Source organism: Bos mutus, chromosome 13 (genome assembly GCF_027580195.1).
Source record: "Bos mutus isolate GX-2022 chromosome 13, NWIPB_WYAK_1.1, whole genome shotgun sequence".
NCBI classification, from domain to species: domain Eukaryota; kingdom Metazoa; phylum Chordata; class Mammalia; order Artiodactyla; family Bovidae; genus Bos; species Bos mutus.
In genome coordinates this window covers 66,289,260-66,308,893 of record NC_091629.1, presented here as the reverse complement: position 1 = coordinate 66,308,893, position 19,634 = coordinate 66,289,260, and the positions used below count along the sequence as shown (strand labels likewise).

At 43.2% G+C, this 19,634-nt stretch overlaps 1 non-coding gene across 1 annotated transcript; it reads left to right on the top strand.

The window, feature by feature from the left end:
• Positions 1-2,741: 2,741 nt before the first annotated feature.
• On the top strand, positions 2,742-2,813 carry TRNAE-CUC (transfer RNA glutamic acid (anticodon CUC)). The gene has a single exon. It is a non-coding gene; the product is annotated as a tRNA-Glu (tRNA).
• The last annotated feature ends 16,821 nt before the right edge of the window (positions 2,814-19,634 follow it).

The window sequence follows — 19,634 nt, the reverse complement described above, 5'->3', positions numbered from 1 at the left end:
CAGTCACGTAAGTTAGTTCGCATGTCTGGTGTACATTGTCACGTGCATCCATCCTCTACAAATGGTTGTGTTTTTGTGCACTTTACTGTACAGCACTGATAGAGTACAGTAGTGCAGTATCTTTATTTCAAGCCCAGGATATTGGGAAGCAAGTAAGTATAAAAGCAGTGGTATTATAGCCAATTGTGTTAGTTGGGTACATAGGCTAACTTTATTGGACTTATAGACAAATTGGACTTACAAACATGCTCTCAGAATGGAACTCAGTTATATGTAGGGGATTTACTGTTTGTGTGTGTGTCTATAACAATAGGAATTCTTCTATTTGAGGAGTCAGCCACCAGAGGGTGGCACTGCTAATTCGCTTCAGTCATGTCCGACTCTGTGTGACCCCATAGACGGCAGGCCACAAGGCTCCCCCCTCCCTGGGATTCTCCAGGCAAGAACACTGGAGTGGGTTGCCATTTCCTTCTCCAATGCATGAAAGTGAAAAGTGAAAGTGAAGTCGCTCAGTCGGGTCTGACTCTTAGCGACCCCATGGACTGCAGCCTACCAGGCTCCTCCATCCATGGGATTTTCCAGGCAAGAGTACTGGAGTGGGGTGCCATGGCACACAATCTCTCTTTCTCCACGGAGGGTGAACATTATCTGACCTGTTATTGATATAACTTACTGCAGGAAGGACTGGGCCCCTGTCTGCTTGTTTCCCCTGCCCCTGTGTTACCTCCTGCCCTCATCTGCTGGGGTCTGGGCTGTGTCAGAGCATTCCCTCTGGTTTCCTGGTTTCCAGCCTTCCATGCTGCTGCCAGAGAGGTATTTATGACTACATGGCTTTCTTGTTTAAAATTCTTCATGGGCATTGTCTCTTTAGGGGATTCCATGGCATCTATTTTAGCCATTTATCACAGGAAATTGCAATGGTTTGTTTATGCGCCTGCCTTCTATAAGAGCATCCTCTAAGATGAGATCTTAGCTCCATTCTTTCTTTATTTTTATTTTTGGTAGCCCGAACTCCTAGCCGGATTAAATGAAGGGTCCATCATCAGTGAGAAACTCTACCGTCCCTATAATATTTTGACACACGTAGAAGTTCACTGGCTGTCTTTGCCTTGCCTCTGATTCATATACTAGAAGACCAAGGAGGGGTCTGAAATGCTGCCTTGAAGGGGGCATTCCTCGTTATAGCCACTTGAAGAGGGCTCCGGAGTTCACCATTGCTTGAAACATACACTTATGTACTTAAAAAATTGAACATCTTAAAGGGGATTTGCTCACAGCTGACAGGAGTAAGGCTATGTGGACTAGAGCCCGAGGCATGTGACAGGTGGGGTGCCTGGGAGATCAGGAGGGAGCAAGACAGTTGTCCCAGGGGAGGTTTCCAACAAAACGCTTAGGTCTCGCGGTCGAGGGGGAGATGGCCTTGTTCGCACCAGCAGTCCTCTCCTGGATCATTTTGACAGCAGGGCTCTGTTTTGCTAACCCTTGAATTAAATAATGCAGATAAATGGTCAATTAAAAAAGTTTTGGTTCTTTTATACTTGGGAACTTGGGAAGGCACGTGATAAAAAAGAAACTCAAGTAGTACAAAAGGACAAAATAAAATTTGTTTTAAAAAGAGCAAGCAAGAAGCTTTTAGTTTGTCTATTTCGTCTTCCTTACTTGTTATTTTTCCTCATGGAAAATACACTCCTTTCCCCAATGTTTGAAACTATTTTATTTTCAAAAGGATTGGTCAGTTATCATCATAGTTTTATAAGCTTCCTGATCTGAGTTTTAAAGAGGTCCCATCTAAAATGTGGTCATGCAGTTATTCATATTTATACACATTCTTCTCAACTCTGGGTTTACAAAACTCATAACACACTTACCTACATCAGCACTGAGCAGCTGGTATAGGATGTTGGCTAGAAATGAGCATGGTGGGAAAATCAGATGCCTAATTTCTGCACCAATTAGTTGCAAATGAAAGTTGGATTGAAACCCTCAGAATAACTTGAGTTTGTAACCTTTCCCTTCTCACATCTTGCTGGCAAATGATGTACAGCAGGGAAAAAAAATCTGGAGTTGAATAGAGGATTATTCTGTTTTGTCTAGACATAAAATCTATGCCTAGACTTAGAACAATTTAGAAGAATAGGTGAAAATTATTGCTATATCTAAATAAGTCCCAGTTGTAGGAGATCTTGAGACAAAAATATTTTCAAGGAATGTTGATATTTCAAAGATGCAAATGAGACTTCTGTATTTTGGATTTGATGAGTACTTAATACTGACTCCGTTTTGAAGATATAAAATTTTAAAGGGTGTTGACAATTTAAATATTTCTTAATGTGGTCCCTATTGCATCGTTTAAAAAGCTGTGGAAATGAAGAAAAAGATTACAGACTGGAAGCATGCTAAAGCTTTGGGGAAAATCTGGTGTTTCAAAGGCAGGTGATAAAAAGAATCAAGAAAAAATATCTTGAGACACAAAACAAGAGAACCCATTGGAGAAAGGGATTTTTATGACAATTTGAAGGTTCCACAGCCTGTTGACTTATATAGTTGTCATTCAAGATAAAGTGTTTGGTGTGTTGCTATGTGCAGAGAGGCACTCGGTAAAAATTGTTGCTGGTGATGAAAAGTTTATTATGGAGAAAAAAGGAATTTTGTGGATGAAGGAAAGGAAATTTGTAAGACAACACATCCAAATGTCTTAAATGACCTTAGAATATTTTTTAAAATATAGATAACTGGGAACTTCCTTGGTGGTCCAGTGGTAGGACTCTATGCTCTCAATGCAGGGGGCACAGGTTTGATACCTGTTCAAGGAACTAAAATCCTGCATGCCACATAGGATGCACAGCCAAAAAAGAGTAAAGTTAACTGAGTCTTGTAATAATGTATAATGTAAAATAATCTGAAAAAGAAAAAAATATGTATGTATAACTGAATTACTTTTCACTATACCTGAAACATTGTAAATCAACTACAATACAAAATTTTAAAAAGGTATATAGATAACTGAGTAAACTATTTTCTTCAAGTATACAATAAGGATTTGAAGTGATTATCTGAGCAAATAAATTAATTCATTCTACGCTAAAACATTTCAGGTAGAAATAAAAATTGAATTTCCATAGCCTTCTGTGCTGTGCTTAGTCACTTAGTCGTTTCCAACTCTTTGCAACCCCATGGACTGCAGTCCACCAGGCTCCTCTGTCCATGGGGATTCTCCAGGCAAGAATACTGGAGTGGGTTGCCATGCTCTTCTCCAGGGTAGCTTCCCAACTCAGGGATTGAATCCAGGTCTCCTGCATTGCAAGTGGATTCTTTACCAGACTGAGTCACCAGGGAGTGACTGGAGTGGGTAGCCTATCCCTCTTCAGGGGATCTGCCTGACCCAGGAATCAAACTGGGGTCTCCTGCATTGCAGGCAGATTCTTTACCAGATGAGCTACCAGGGAACCCCCAGTAGCCTTCTATTGACATACAATGTTCAGTGATTCACCTAACCTGGTAAAAGCATGTGTTATAGATAATTGTTCAGATTACGTATTAAATATTTACTGTGATTTCTGAAGTTCACATGTTGACAAGCTTTGCTTTTTAAAGCCTTAAGTGAATTTTTTACAATATTGCTTCTGTTTGACATTTTTGGTTCTTTGGCTGCAAGGCATGTGGAAATCTTAGCTCCCCAACCAGGGATAGAATCTGTACCCCTTGCATTGTCTTAACCACTGGACCACCAGGGAAGTCACCATTGGCTCTTCTTTTTTTTTTTTTTTTTACAGGTTCCCTTTAAAATTTTTTAAATTTATTTATTTTTTGCTATGCTGGGTCTTTGTTGCTGTGAGGGCTTTTCTCTAGTTGAGGAGAGGCGGTGGGGGCAAGGAGGGACTACTCTCCATGTGAGGAACTCAGCCTTGGATTTACAGTGGTTTGTCTTGTTGCAGAGCATGGGCTCTAAGGGGTGTGGGCTTTAGTAGCTGTGGCTCCAGAGCTCTAGCGCGCAGGCCCAGTGGTTGTGGTGTATGGTCTTAGTTGCTCTGGGGTTTGTGGGATCTTCCCAGACCAGGAATAGAACCAGTGTCTCCTGCATGGCAGAGGGATTCCTTACCACTAAGCCAGGAGGAAAGCCCCCCACTGATTATTCTTAAATGAATGTTTTCAAGTTAGATTCCTCTACTAGGATTCCCTTCTTCTAGGGAATATCTCCTTTATTCCAATATTTACACAAAGATAATGCCTGGCTGTTTTTTTAAGTGAACAAAGTTTGTTGGAGGGGAGTCCAGAATTAGAAAAACAAAGACAATTTGAAATGCATACTCCTTCATTTGAGGATTTTTCACTGGATTTGCTTTGCTGCCACGTTCCAGTTGGCCGATCTTTCTTACCCTGTTTTGCCTCCATGATTTTGTTTGGGGTGAAGGAATGGAGAAGACAGTTGACCCTGAGCTGTATCTGAAGTTGGCTGTGGGGTGATGGGGGAACGGAGTGTCCTCTCCTGCTCAGGGAAGCTGCCTTTCATTCACCACGGGACATGGAGTCTCCGGGCACATCCTACACGGGGCTGTTTTAATTCTCAGCAAGGTCAGAAGATTTCCTTTCCCTCAGGGTTCACAGTCATTTGCAATCTCCCAATTTTTCCACTACCCGTTAGACAAACTCCCTGCCATAAACTGGACAGAACTTCAAAAGACAAAGTTCGCCACCACACGTGGTGGTGCTGGGATGACAGAACTCCCTTCTGTGGGGAAGGGGGGAAGGGAAACCTGCCACGGGCTGGGACTCAGGTGCCCCGCAATGTGCAGACTCTCTCAGTGACCGTTCCCACCCCAGAAGGTAGACATGTGCCTTTCTCCTTACAGAGAAAGAAGGCAGCCAGGGAAACCCAGCACAGACTCACAGGGTGAGGAGGAACGTCACATAGCAGGAACTCCAAAAAACACGAAAACAAAACTTGTGGCTTTAGACCTTGTAGAAGTGAAAGGAGAAAAAGAGGTAAGAAGGGAGAGGACTCATGCTTCCATGGAGAAAAGCAGTCCTAGCAGAGGTGAGGCTGGGAAGTCAGTCAGTAATAACTTTATTCCCCTAGCAATGACTGAATTAAAAAATAAATATCTCAGGGGCCCCCTTTTGTTGCCAGACAATGGTTTAGGAGCCAAAACTCCATTAGTGAAAGACCAAGTCTCTCCTATCATGGAATTTATGAATAAATTGAGTAAAGAAGATGTGGCATATATATACAATGGAATAAAAGAATGAAATAGTGCCATTTGCAGCAACAATGATGAACCTAGAGGTTGTCATACTAAGCAAAGTAAGCCAGAAAGAGAAAGACAAATACCATACGTTGTCACGTGTATGTGGAACCTAAAATATGACACAAATGAACTTATCTATGAAACAGAAACAGACTCACAGACAGAGAGAACAGACCTGTGGTTGCCAGGGGGAAGGGAGTTGGGAGAGGGATGGAGTGGGAGGTTGAGGCTAGCAGATACAAGCTATTATGCACGGGGTGGATGAACACAAGGTCCTGCTGCGTAGCACAGGGAAGTATATTCAATATTCTGTGATAAGCCATAATGGAAAAGAATAGGAAAAAGAATGTGTATATATATGTATAAGAATGTATATATATGTATACATATGAGTCATTTTTCTGTAGAGTAGAAATTAACATTGTAAATATAATATTCCAGTACTAGAGATAGATAGGAGAAGGCAATGGCACCCCACTCCAGTACCCTTGCCTGGAAAATCCCATGGACGGAGGAGCCTGGTAGGCTGCAGTCCATGGGGTTGCTAAGAGTCGGACAGGACTGAGCAACTTCACTTTCACTTTTCACTTTCATGCATTGGAGAAGGAAATGGCAACCCACTCCAGTGTTCTTGCCTGGAGAATCCCAGGGACGGTGGAGCCAGATGGGATGCCGTCTATGGGGTCGCACAGAGTCGGACACGACTGAAGCGACTTAGCAGCAGCAGCAGCAGAGATAGATAATTGGAGAAGGCAATGGCACCCCACTCCGGTACTCTTGCCTGGAAAATCCCATGGACGGAGGAGCCCAGTAGGCTGCAGTCCATGGGGTCGCTAAGCTTCAGACATGACTGAGCGACTTCACTTTCACTTTTCACTTTCATGCATTGGAGAAGGAAATGACAACCCACTCCAGTGTTCTTGCCTGGAGAATCCCAGGGATGGGGGAGCCTGATGGGCTTCTGTCTATGGGGTCGCACAGAGTCAGAAACGACTGAAGTGACTTAGCAGCAGCAGAGATAGATAATAGATAAATAATGAGCAGGTATCTCATTAAACAAATAAATAGACCATGTAAGTTCAACTGGTAATAGGTGCTGGGAAGTAAAATAAACCAGGGACTAAAGAGTAATGTGTTTGTGCTTAACTGATAAGGAATCAGGGAAGGCTTCTAGGAGGAGGTGGTATTTCAACAGAGCACTTGGAATGAGGAGTGAAAAAGTCATGTGTGTGGTTTATTACTAAAACTAGAGAGTTCTTTTCTTTCCCTCCAGATCAGGAGGGAGGTTGTCCCCAGAAGTGGGACCACAGCCCCACTTCTGGTATCACAAAGAGACCAGGGAATTAGAGATCTTCTGTAGCCATGAGGATGGAGGGGACTAATGTCAGAGTTGTGGCTGGGCTACTGGACCTGAGAAGGGGTAAAGGGGTGGCAATACCCCCAGTTCCTGTGAAGCCGTGACCCAGATTTCAAGCTGGGTGACGGGGTGGAGGAAAAGGTCTGGTTGGCTCTGGAGGGATAGGACATGAATTCCAGCACTGTCACTCATCAACTGGCTGACCTGGGCAAGGTATTTGACATCTCTGTGCATCCGTTTATTTATCTGGACAATGGGGTTTGAATGGTCCTTCTGTCATAGGGTTATGGCTTAGATTAACTGAGCTAATATGTATGTAGCATCCTTAGGATAGTGCCTGGCACATAATAAATTCTATACATATGTGGCTTTTTTAAAAATTGGAGTATAATTGCTTTACAATGTTGTGTTAGTTTGTGCTGTACAACAAAGTGGGTTGGCTCTATGTACATATATATCCACTCCCTCTTAAGCCTCCCTACCCCCATTCCACCTCTCTAGGTCATCACAGAGCATTTAGCTGAGCTCCCTGTGCTATACAGCTGCTTCCCACTAGTTATCTGTTTTATACAGGGTAGTGTATATATGTCAAACCTAATCTCACGATTCATCCCACCTCTCTTTCCCCCAGTCCCCCTCCCTCTCCATATACACATATCTGTTCTCTACATCTGTATCTCTATTCCTGCTCTGGGAATAAGTTCACCTGTACCATTTTTCTATGTTCCACATATAAGCGATAATTTATGATATTTGTTTTTCTCTTTCTTACTTCACTCTGTATGACAGTCTCTTGTTCCATCCAAGTCTCTACAGATGACCCAATTTCCTTCCTTTTTATGCGGCCCCATGGGATGTAGCCCACCAGGCTCCTCTATCCATGGAATTTTCCAGGCAAGAATACTGGAGTAGGTAGTCCTTCCCTTCACTAGGGGATCTTCTCGACTCAGGGATTGAACCCAGATCTCCTGGATTGCAGATGGGTTCTTCACCATCTGAGCCACCAGGGAAGCCCCCCAAATATGGAATGATTCATGAATTTGCATGTCATCCTTGCTCAAGGGCCATGCTAGTCTTCGCTGCTGCTGCTGCTAAGTCACTTCAGTTGTGTCCGACTCTGTGTGACCCCATAGACAGCAGCCCGCCAGGCTCCTCCGTCCCTGGGATTCTCCAGACAAGAACACTGGAGTGGGTTGCCATTTCCTTCTCCAATGCATGAAAGTGAAAAGTGAAAGTGAAGTTACTCAGTTGTGTCTGACTCTTCGCCACCCCATGGACTGCAGCCTACCAGGCTCCTCTGCCCATGGGATTTTCCAGGCAAGAGTACTGGAGTGGGTTGCCATTGCCTTCTCTGCTAGTCTTCTCTATAATGTTCCAATTTTAGTATATGTGCTGCCAAAGCGAGCACTTTTAATGGCTGAGTAGTATTCCGCTGTATATATGTGCCACATCTTCTCTATGTGTTCCTCTGTTGTTGGCCTGTGGCTGTTATTAACACATCACCCTCCTCAGGGGACCCAAAGCTCTCCCCGCTTTTCCTGCACCCCCATTCAAGAGGCTGATTAAACATGGCTGACAATAAGTCATTGTTTTACCCTGTTGAAGCCAGTGTCTTCAGGATGTACGTGGCCCCTGCAGCTTTCCTTACTGAATCCAAACATGAAAAGGCTGAATGTTTTCACCTCCCAAACAGCCCAGTGAAAGGCACAGGGAAGATGCTGTGGCTTCTGGGAGCTTTTGCTGACTCCTGGAGAGGATTGCTTCCATAGCAATGAATACAACTTTCTGGCCTCTTTCTACATAGACCTGAGAGGGGGGAAATTACACATTGAATCTTCCTTCAGAAACCTAGGGACATCTTCGCTGTTGTTGTTCAGTCGCTCAGTTGTGTCCAACTCTTTGCAACCCCATGGACAGCAGCACCTTAAGCACTATGTCTTTTAAGTCCCTTTGCAGAGAATTCTACTCTATAGCTTGAAGGAATATGCAACAGAAATAGAGAACATGGTGATCATTTAAAAAAATGCCCTTCTGATCATGCCACTCCTCTGCCTGAGACATTTAATTTTATTTGCTTATTAAAAATTTTTTTAATTTGTTTATTGAGTTATGCTGAATCTTAGTTGCAGCACACAGGATTCTGGCTCTTCATTGCTGCACACAGGGTTTATAAATGGCATGCAAACTCTTAGTTGTGGCATGTGGGATCTAGTTCCCTGCCCAAGGGTTGCACCCAGGTCCCTGCACTGGGAGTGTGGAGTCTTAGCCACTGGACCACCAGGGAAGTCCCACGTCAAAGACACTTTAATATTAAAACTGGCCTGTTGCTTCCTGGACAAAGTGCAAGCTCCGGCTTGAGAACATTCATGCTCAGCCCCTACTTGCCTTTCCAGCTTCGTTGATCCACTCCCCGCAGGCCTCCCCATGGAACATCTTCCAGTTTTTGCAGCCAGTCAAGCTCTTTCTGGTCTCCACTTTTTCTTTTTTTTTTTTTTTCTGGCCGTGCCTCACAGCATGTAGGATCTTAGTTCCCCGGTCTGGGATTAAACTCACGTCCCTTGCAGTGGAAATGTGGAGTCTTAGCCACAGGACCCCAGGGAAGCCTCTGGCCTTCACGTCTGCTGTGTGCTGCTCCTCAGCCTGAAGCATGGCTCCCTACTCCGTAGCCTCTGCTGTCCTTTACCTGACCAACCTAATTCATCCTGAAAGTCTCTGCTTACCATTCTTTCTTCAGGGCAGCCCTCTCGGGTCTTCCAAGTCTGGGTTAGGGGCTCTCTTAGGGGCTGACTTAGCAATTGTCACTTTCCTCATCACTGACAGTATTAAATTTGTGACTCAGAGAGGTCTGAGAACCTCCTCAAATGTTCCCCATCCAGCTGGACCTTCGGTGTCAGAGTAGGGATTGCTGAGTTTATAGATTGAAGGCATGTTCTTTGCTTTCAGGGGTTTACAGTTTGTTTGATGGGAAGGCTGAAGATTACACTGAACACACATTTCAGTGAGTTTCTCCAGTGAGTGGGTTTCTGGGAAGATTTTGCCCAAAGTCAGATCACAGAAGACTGAGAGCATTGAGAGATGAGGCTGGGGAAGCAAGCAGGGGGCCAATCACAATGCCTTTGTAAGTGAGATGAAAGAGTGTGGAGTCATCGGAGCACAGTAGGTGACAAAGAAGAGTGTTAAGCGAGGGAGATTGGCTTTCCTCAAAGCTGACCACGACAAAACAATTACACACGTCTTATCTGCACAGTCCAGCCCTGATTAGCTTCTTTTCCTCCAGGGAATTGGAAAGCCTCACTTTTGAGACTCACGAGATGTGTCAAAGTCCAATGCTGCCCCTCATCAGCTGTGCAACCTGATACAAGTGAGTTCAGTCCTCCAAACAGCAATATCATTATAGAAACCACAGCAGCAATACCAGGACCTACTTATCTGGATTTTGAGAATTAAAGGAGATAATAAAGCAAAGGGACTGGAACAGAATACAGAAGTAAATCATAACAACGGTGGACAGTAACAGTGACAGTAGAAATAATAATAGGAATCCTACACATGAAAAGATGCTCAAGATTGCTAATTATTAGAAAAGTGCAAATCAAAACTACAAATGAGGTACCACCTCACACCAATCAGAAGGCCATCACCAAAAGGTCTAAAATAATAAACGCTGGAGAGGGTGTGGAGAAAAGGGAACCCTCCTATACTGTTAGTGGGAATATAATTGATACAGCCACTATGGAAAACTATGGAGCTTCTTTACAAAACTGAAAATAGAGTTACCATATGACTCTGCAATCCCACTCCTGGCATATATCCAGAGAAACTCTGATTTGAAAAGATACCTGAACCCCAATGTTCATAGTGGCACTGTTTACAATAGCCAAGAGATGGAAGCAACCTGGATGTCCATCAACCAATGAATGGATAATGAAGATATGGTATAAGGCTTCTGTGGTGATCTGGTGGTTGAGAATCTGCCTGCCAATGCAGGGGACATGGGTTCTATTCCTGCTCTGGGAAGGTCAAACATGCCATGGAGCAACTAAGCCCCTGGACCATAACTACTGAGCCCATGTGCCACAGCTACTGAAACCTGAGCACCTAGAACCCATGCTCTGCAACTAGAGAGTGGCCCCCACTCTCCACAACTAGAGAAAGCCCACACATGGCAGCAAAGACCCAGCACAGCCAAAAAGAAATACAATTTTAAAAAAGGAAGATGTGGGACAGATATACAATGGAATACTACTCAACCATTAAAAAGAAGGAAATAATGTCATTTGCAGCAACACGGATGGATACAGAGATTGTCATACTGAGTGAAGCAAGTCAGAGAAAGACAAATATATAATATTACTTATATGTGGAATCTAAAAAATGATACAAATGAACTTATCTATAAAACAGAAATAGATTCACAGACATAGGAAAAATGCTTATGATTACCAAAGGGGAAATGATTAGGGAGGGATAAATTAGGAGCTTGGGATTAATATACGCACAACTACATATAAAATAGATAATCAACAAGGACTTACTGTATAGCAAGGGGTACTATATTCAATATCTTATAATAAACTAAAATGAAAAAGAATCTGAAAAGAAAAAAAATATATATATGTATCTGAATCACTTTGCTGTACATCTGAAACTAATGCAGCATTGTAAATCGGCTATACTTCAACAAAAAATAATAAGAGTGCTACAGGTATTCTTTCAAAGTAACAGCATGCGGCGGCTGTTCACAGGGTTGTTAACTCATATTGTGCAGATGCTGTTTCCTGAGGGCAGCCCCCTGGGAGATCTCCCTCCCTCACCTCCATCCCCCCTCCCTCGTCTATTGCACAGGATTGACACTGCCCCAGTAGCAGGGAGTCCCTGGAGCTAAAGGACCCCTCACTAAAGCAGAAGAAGTGGAATGCGGAGGGCAGGAGGGGAGAGAGGAAAGGACAGAAGGGTCTGGGTGGGTAAGAATAGTCTGGAAATCTAAGGAGAAAGAGGCTTTTCTTCTGACAGGCAGGGATTAGCCATGCACTGCCCCCTCCCCCCAACACATAGCATGCATGTTTGCTTGCATATATGTGCATGTCCACACACACACACACACAGTGAAAAAGCATGGGGCGGGGAAGCTTGCGGGAGTGGTAGAAAGATATTTATTCTCAGACTTCCCCTTGTGGACTACATAATAGGATAAATGGCTTTAAATTGGGCTAAAAAGACAACTTACAGTGTTTTCCTGTCCCCCGTGTGAGTGTGACAATCTGGGCTAGAGTCACGCCTCCCTCCCTCTCATCAGCACCCCTGGGGTGTTGAGCTCAGGTATGTTATTATTACCACTGCTGTAATTATTTCAACGTGAATCCAAGAATTTCCTCCATTGAAGTCCATGGGAGATCTGGATTTCCTTGGGTGATCAAAGTGTAGACTCAAGGTGTGAAAAATGGAGGTCAATTTAGGGTTAATCTTCCCTGGAAATGTGTTTCTATATCTGAAATTAACCTTATCTAAATAACGATTAGAAAGGCAATCGTTCTTGGGTAGTGAGTCGCATCCCCCCATTCTCAAGGCTCTGTCTTCTGTTAAGTCTCCCTCCTCCACCACCATCAGCACCACCACCCCGTCCCCACACTGCTTCAGGCCATTAGTGTCTTACCTCTGCTATGTAGATTTGAATTCCCTTTTTAAAGGGATTCGCACAGAGAAAGATTACTGAAACTAACTGAGCTCCCCTCGCCAACCAGGAAGATGAGAACAAGGTGCTTCAGCCTCTTGTCCACATTGACACCATTCACAACCTACTGCCTGTTCTAAGAGCAAATGTGAGTTGCTCACAAATATCAGGGCAGCAGACTCCACACTCAGCTTTCAGAGACAACTCCCTTCTTTCTGAATCCAGGGCCAACAATCCTGTAACTCTGGAGATGAGCTGCGAACGGGCCAGAAATGAAATCGAAACCCTGGGCAAGGTGTAGCCTGAAATCTGTCTACTGAGAGACTGAAAGGGAGTGAGGGACTCACCTGAGGGCTTTGCTGGGGTGCCCATGATTGGGGTAATGGTGTCAACATTGAAAAATAAAGGGATTTTACACAAAAAAATGAACATATAATTTAGAATGAGTGCTAATCTCTACTTGAGTTTTGGTATAGCATTCTGTTCCTATTATTCAAATTGATTTCATTTTTCAATATTGATGCTATTTTTTATTATTTTTTTTAAAGAAGTTGAATTTATTTATTTACTTATTTTTAAAATTTTAGCTGCCCTGGGTCTTTGTTTCAACGTACTGGCTTCGTGTAGTGGTGCAGGGGCATCTCTAGTTGCAGTGCAGGGGCTTAGTTACCCCATGGCACGTGGGAACTTATTTCCATGACCAGGGAGGAAACTCACATCCCCTGTATTGGAAGGCGGATTCTCAACCAGTGGACCTCCAGGGAAATCCCTCAGTACTTACTTTAAAGGCTGATGGGTTTGTAGGTTTGGATAATTCTGTGATGAAAATCTTTACTGGGGACTCAGTGATTGCTACAAAGATGGACTCCAGAGGGAGGTCCCAGCCAAAGTTTACTTTCCTATGACAGCCTCTGGAAACACCTGAGGCTTAATAGAGGAAAATAAAATTTTTCTTATAGTATCTTCAGGGAGAGCATCTGAAAGTGCAGAGGCAACATGGTTATGCTGTAACCAGACTGCTCTATAATAAGAGATGCCTTCCGGTTTAATGCCTCCTTAATAAACTATGGAAGGCCCAGAAACAATGGTGTTTGCTCCTTTTTTTTTTCCACACTGTGCAGCAGGTGGGATCTTAGTTCCCTGACTGGGGATTGAACACATGCACGCTGCATTGGGAGCATGGAGTCTTAACCGCTAGACCTCCAGAAAAGTCCTGTTTGCTACATTTTTATGCAGCAGCATTTGAACCAATTCATGGTATCCTTAAAGAATGATTAATTTTCCACCCACCTGAACTAGGCTGCAAGATTTCTCCCACTGTCTATTCAGTCCTTTTTTTCATACTATTGAATTACTGGCCGAGCTGGGGATCTGGTAGCTGGGCGTGGCCATGTGACCAAGACAGGCCATCAGTTTACAAGTGAAGGGAGGTGAACCACTTCCTCCTTTGTACTTCCTGTCCTTAAGGGGCAAGGCCATGACCTGTTTTTGCCTCTGTTCTGCAGGCGAGTAGGTAGTTGTGATAGAGCAACTGGCTTGAACCATGAGATGGAAACTGTTTGGAGGATGATAGAGCACAGGAAAGAATAACCTGGATCTTTGATGATTATATGGCTTCCATTCCAGCCTTGGATTGCCTTCCCAAACTTTCATGTGAAAGAGAAAAAACCGACCAGGCTTTTAAAGCCTTAGTTGTTTTAATCTTTCTCTAACAGCAACCAAACCTGTCCTTACCCATATATTCACATATCAGGCTAGCAGCAGATGCACACTGTGATTATTTGCCTCAAGAGAAGACTGTCCTCTCTCGCCTTTCCTTTTTCAACACATACTCCTTGTGTATTCCTATGGCCATTTCAATACAAATGGTAGGTTTTAATGTCATACTATTGGATTGGCCCAAAAGTTTGTTCTGGTTTTCTGTAAGATGGTTTTCTATGAGAAAAACCCAGATGAACTTTTGGGCCAACCCAATATTTCAGTGTTGATTTCTGTAGTATTTAGGCAGCCACTTACCCATAGAAAGCTATGTTTCTATTCTTCCACGATGAATCAGATGACCCCGTGCATTCATCTTCAGATATTTGTTGAGTGCATGTGCTAAGCTAGACTGAGTCTCTGATTTATGACAAACAAACAAATCTCAGATTTATGTGCATCACATGCAAAGAAAATGCTGTTTTGTATTGAGAATTACTTTAGTTGGCCAAGAGGCAATTTCTAGGAGGAAAAGATAAAGTCTCATGCAAGATTTCAAAATTTCTTTCCAAATTCTCAAATTTCCATTTTTTAAAACTCAGCTTACTATAGTTTGGCTTCCCTCATAGCTCAGTTGGTAAAGAATCCGCCTGCAATGCAGGAGACCCTGGTTCAATTCCTGGGCTGGGAAGATCTGCTGGAGAAGGGATAGGCTACCCACTCCAGGATTCTTGGGCTTCCCTTGTGGCTCAGCTGGTAAAGAATCTGCCTGCAATGCAGGAGACCTGGGTTCGATCCCTGGGTTGGGAAGATCCCCTGGAGAAGGGAAAGGCTACCCACTCCAGTATTCTGGTCTGGAGAATTCCATGGACTGTATAGACCATGGGGTCTCAGTCGGATATGACTGAGTGACTTTCACTTCAGTCACTTCATTGTAGTTTAAGCAAGTAAAGAACATAGTCACTCATCAGAAGGATGTTTCATTCAGAATTCCAGCTTTGTGTGTACTTTTAGAAAAAGCACTAGGATTTCTGTGTGTTCACATACCCAGAAGGATTCAAGGGCTTTACATTGGCTAACGTAGTCCTTACAACATGAGGTGGGTAGTGCACCTTGCTATTATCTCCATTATGTAGATGACGAAACTAACACTCAGAGAGGCTGAGTGATGTGCAGTGGGACAGTCAAGACTTGAATCCTGATCTGACTACCAGACTCCAAACTCTTAACCCAACTCTATACTGCATGTTTACACACATACTTAAAAACCAGTGGACTTTTTTGTGGTGTTTCTAACAGCTTTTTTCTCTGGCTCAGCTATAATGACCCTATTTTTATGTAGCACTTATAAATGTCTTGTTGTTAATGTAAAGAAGTCACAGGCAAGAAGCTAGGAAAATATTCTAACAGTATAGTGATTACATCCATGTTATCAACATGTAGAAATATTTTTAAAATTTTTATTTATTTATTTGGCTTCCTGGATCTTACTGTCAAGATGTAGAAATATATATATATATATATATTTAATATTTACTTTTATTTACTTGTTTATCTGGCTGCCCTGGGGCTCAGTTGCAGCACGCTGGATCTAGTTTCCTAGCCAGGGATTGAATCTCAGCCCCCTGCACTGGGAGTGCGGAGTCTCTGCCACTGGACCACGAGGGAAGTCCCAACACGTAGAATTATTTGACTTTGGTTGTTTCTGATAGTGGAGGATAACTGGTAGCACTGATAGCATTGAGAGAAGGAATTTAATAGCAACTAGTCTCACTGTCGGAGAAGGCAATGGCACCACACTCCAGAACTCCTGCCTGGAAAATCCCACGGTCGGAGGAGCCTGGTAGGCTGCAGCCCATGGGGTCACTGAGGGTCGGACACGACTGAGTGACTTCACTTTCACTTTTCAGTTTCATGCATTGGAGAAGGAAATGGCAACCCACTCCAGTGTTCTTGCCTGGAGAATCCCAGGGACGGGGGAGCCTGGTGGGTTGCCATCTATGGGGTCACACAGAGTCGGACACGACTGAAGTGACTTAGCAGCAGCAGCAGGAGCAGCCTCACTGTAACTAAAAGACATCATGATACAGCAATGAATTAACTTTTTCTAAACTAATAAATCAAAAAATTAACATTATATTATTACCTCTATGCTCCTACTGAAGAGAACATCTCTAGAACTCTCATTTCTAAATAAAAAGAATCCTTAATGACTACATTAATCAAATATTCTTTGTGGGCCAAATATTGGTCTTTTTAAGGTATCCTTTTGGATCAATAGCATTTAGAAACAAGACTAGTGAGGAAAGTGAGTATATAAGCTAGAGAATTCTATTTTATTCCCTAAGTGAAATATAGTTTTAAAGTAATGAGCCTAATTTTCTTATGTGTGAGTGGTTGTGAGGGTGTAGTTCCATAAAAGTTTTAAGTATGACAGTAACAGTAGAATAATTGTAGAGTTTTTTAAATTTAATTTTTTATATTTTCCCTTCAATGTCCCCCCCTCCACCTTTTAAAAAATTTACAATGGTGTATTAGTTTCTGGTGCATAGCAGGATGATTTAGTTATATATACAAATACATATTTTTTTCAGATTCTTTTCCCTTGGAGGTTATCATAAAATACTGAGCATAATTCCCAATTGTATAGTTTTAAATTTTTGTTTATTTATTTGGCTGAGCCAGGTCTTAGCTGCAGCATGCAGGCTGTTAGTTGCAGCATGCAGGGTCTAGTTTCCCCACCAGGGATCAAATCCTGGCCCTTTATATCGGGAGCGCAGAGTCTTACCAAAGGAATCATTGGGACACAATGGTCCTTTGGGATGCTTATTTTTCAGTTCAGTTCAGTTCAGTCACTCAGTCGTGTCTGACTCTTTGTGACCCCATGAATTGTAGCACGCCAGGCCTCCCTGTCCATCACCAACTCCCTGAGTTCACTCAGACTCACGTCCATCGAGTCAGTGATGCCATCCAGCCATCTCATCCTCTGTCGTCCCCTCTTCCCCCTGCCCCCAATCCCTCCCAGCATCAGAGTCTTTTCCAATGAGTCAACTCTTCACATGAGGTGGCCAAAGTATTGGAGTTTCAGCTTTAGCATCATTCCTTCCAAAGAAATCCCAGGGCTGATCTCCTTCAGAATGGACTGGTTGGATCTCCTTGCAGTCCAAGGGACTCTCAAGAGTCTTCTCCAACACCACAGTTCAAAAGCATCAGTTCTTCGGTGCTCAGCTTTCTTCACAGTCCAACTCTCGCATCCATAAATAACCACTGGAAAAACCATACCCTTGACTAGACGGACCTTTGTTGGCAAAGTAATGTCTCTGCTTTTCAATGTGCTATCTAGGTTGGTCATAACTTTTCTTCCAAGGAGTAAGTGTCTTTTAATTTCATGGCTTCAGTCACCATCTGCAGTGATTTTGGAGCCCCAAAAATGAAGTCTGACACTGTTTCCACTATTTCCCCATCCCATGCTTATTTTTTAAAAGTAACAAATTACAGAAAATGTATTCATTGACAATAAGACTGGAGAAACAGATAGCTTTCTCTCTGGCTAAAATTCTTCTAGCAACCAAATTGCTTATCTGTTTTTGCCTCAGCTGGTTGCTGAATAATTGGTGGAAACCTGTCCTTTCTCTACTTCTCTAAGTTAAACTTTAAAAAATCCCAGCAATCTTCCCAGAAATGTTCTGTGCATCCTGAAAAGTTATTGATCTTCCTGTTTAATTCTCCTCTGTTCTAAGAAATACGTGAGATTTAAAACTTAGTGATAAAGAGACGTGACAGGCATCTGAAGAGGTGACAGAAGCTCAGTTTCCAAAGAGCAGTCTGTAAGACTTTTGTTACTTTCATTTCAAATGTGAGACAACAGTGCTCTCTGCCCATGTGAATATCCAAGACCAACAAATGACAGCCCAAGAGAACAGAGTCTGATAAAAATGAAGTTGATTGCCTGGAGCCACCTGCCAGCTGAAATCTGTTGATAAGCGCTCCATAAATTGTAATATGAACAGCTCATCCTCCAGTTTCAGAGGGGAGCCGGCTACACCCACCGCACAGATAACAGTCTCAGGTTCTCCAGTCTGGAGGGAAAAGGTTATAAATAAGTCTCTTCTTTCTCCTTAACCCAGCTGCTGTGCAAAGGAAACTGGCAAATCAGTGACATTGGTCACCCACATTGATCCTGGTTTCTGCAACCTAAGAGTGGAAACCAACAGTGCAAACTCTTTCCGAGTCACAGAGCAGTGTCTAATCAGTGTCACGTCGACACCATTAATCACTATTCCTAGGGCCAGAGGATCCTTTGGTTAATGGTGTGACTTCCTGAGCTGGACTTCTCACTATCAGCAGGATTTATGCCTCATTATTCTCTTGGCTCAAGAGTTCCTCACATTTCATAAGGTTTTCCTCTTCCCACAGGATGAGGAGGAAGAGGACGACTCCCATTCTGTGTTGTGCTTTGTTTTTTCCTTTGAATTGTGAATGATCTCTGCTCTTCACCCTTGTAAGCCATGGCTGTAATTGATGGGTTCCTAGACTTATTGGTTCAATTAAGGCTCTGTCTACATGATGCTAACTGGTAGGTTTGGTCTAGTTCCTGATGGAAGTGGTGAGTTGGGTGATGAAAAGGAATGACCTGATTGCTGCTCAGTTGACTAGAACCTGTCCAAGTGGCCCCTGAACTGTGAGGAAATAACCAGGGAACATTCTGTGATGGTGTGATGGAATGGAAATCTGAAGACTTTTCAAAATATCTCCTTGACAGGGTGTCTTTTGCACCCCCTATTTCTATGGCATAGCAATTCTAGTCTTGTTTCTGCCAAGTATAGCTACCTGTCTATTATTTTATGTTAACCAGCTATGTATGTATGCATGCTAAGTCAATTCAGTTACGTCTGACTCTTTGCAACCCTATGGACTATAGCCCACGAGGTTTCTCTGTCCATGGGATTCTCCAGGCAAGAATACTGCAGTGGGTTGCCATGCCATCCTCCAGGGGATCTTCCCAACCCACAGATGGAACCCGTGTCTCTTATGTTTCCTGCATTGGCAGGCAGGTTCTTTACCACTAGCACCACCTGGGAAGCCCATTAACCAGCTATGGGGTGTCAGTAAAATGTGAGTTTTGGGGAGGTCAGTCATAACAACCCCTTTTAATGAATTCCTGGTCCATCAAGTTATTCGGATATGATGTCATAAGCTATCCGACCTGAGGGAAACACTCAGGTTGGAAAAGTGATTTAAAACCAACAGAAATGCTATAGCAGACACTGTAGGTAGCCTACTCCTCTCTCATTTCCCTGGACTTCCACACTCACAGAACCCCAGCAGACTGAGATATTCGGGGCCAATGTGCTTGATGGGTCTTCCCAGCCTCAGGAGTGAACATTGATACTGCAAATCCATTTCCCTTTCCTGTTCTAAGAATACACAGATTCAGACATGTGACATGAGGAGTCAAATATCTGGAGAAGGAATTGGCTGGAGGTTTTGAGAAAGTTTTGTGCTCTGTGAAAAGTCAGTATGGGAGAAATGACCATCGTTTACCACCTCTGGACAAGCTTCTGTGCTGAGGTGACTTTGGAAGCTTCTGTACCAGTCTTGCCACTTTTGGTGGGAAATGAAGAGTGGGTAAATGAAAAGTGGCAGTTCTAACAAGTTGAGG